This window comes from Eurytemora carolleeae, unplaced genomic scaffold (genome assembly GCF_000591075.1).
Source record: "Eurytemora carolleeae unplaced genomic scaffold, Eaff_2.0 scaffold819, whole genome shotgun sequence".
NCBI classification, from domain to species: domain Eukaryota; kingdom Metazoa; phylum Arthropoda; class Copepoda; order Calanoida; family Temoridae; genus Eurytemora; species Eurytemora carolleeae.
Genome location: NW_019397263.1, coordinates 68,596 through 69,286, shown reverse-complemented (window position 1 = coordinate 69,286; position 691 = coordinate 68,596). Strand labels below are relative to the sequence as shown.

Sequence of the window (691 nt, the reverse complement as noted above, 5' to 3'; positions counted from 1 at the left end):
ACTAGAGGATCGGAAAATAAAGGGGAATGGGGGCTGGGGGGGGGTCCAAAAATCGTATACTAGGAAATTACCGAATTTTGAGCATGACCACTTTTATACAGCAAAATTATTAGTATTTATTTTTATTTTTTTAGAGTTAGGTTTTGTTAAGACATTTTCTGGGCCAAGCGCTGCGGCTAGGAAAGGCTAGGGGTCTAAGTGCTGCGGCTAGGATAGGCTAGGGAGCCGAGCGCCACGGCTAGGAGACACTTGGGGGCCGGGCGCTTCGGCCACATTACCAGTTATATCCATGTGTTACATGAGATCCATCATGTATAAAAAATTTATAGGAGGGGGGTTGGGTCCAAAAATCGTTTTCTATGAGATTACCTCCTTATTTGTGTATATCACTACAAAACTGTAAAATGTTGCTCATAAAAACTATCTAAAGTATGTTAAATAAAGATAATTTCAAATTTGGAAATGTAGTATCTACATGGTTGAAACAAACAGAAGCGCGAATGCCCCGTTCATTTATATTTCAGATTAGATTTCTAGGCTCTACGCGAAGCAGGACAAACTTGATTTATCGATTGAAATAAAGTTCAGATTTAAACACTATTAAAACATATATTAAGGACACCTATTTTTAATTCCATTTTTTAAGGGCTTTTCAAAAATGTACTAGAACACCTGGATACGATGGGGGGGG

At 38.6% G+C, this 691-nt stretch overlaps 1 protein-coding gene across 1 annotated transcript in view; it reads right to left on the bottom strand.

The window, feature by feature from the left end:
• The window catches only part of LOC111713114 (apoptogenic protein 1, mitochondrial), a 20,762-nt gene that overhangs the window by 11,168 nt on the left and 8,903 nt on the right, over window positions 1-691 (bottom strand). The gene's annotated exons all lie outside the window — the stretch shown is intronic.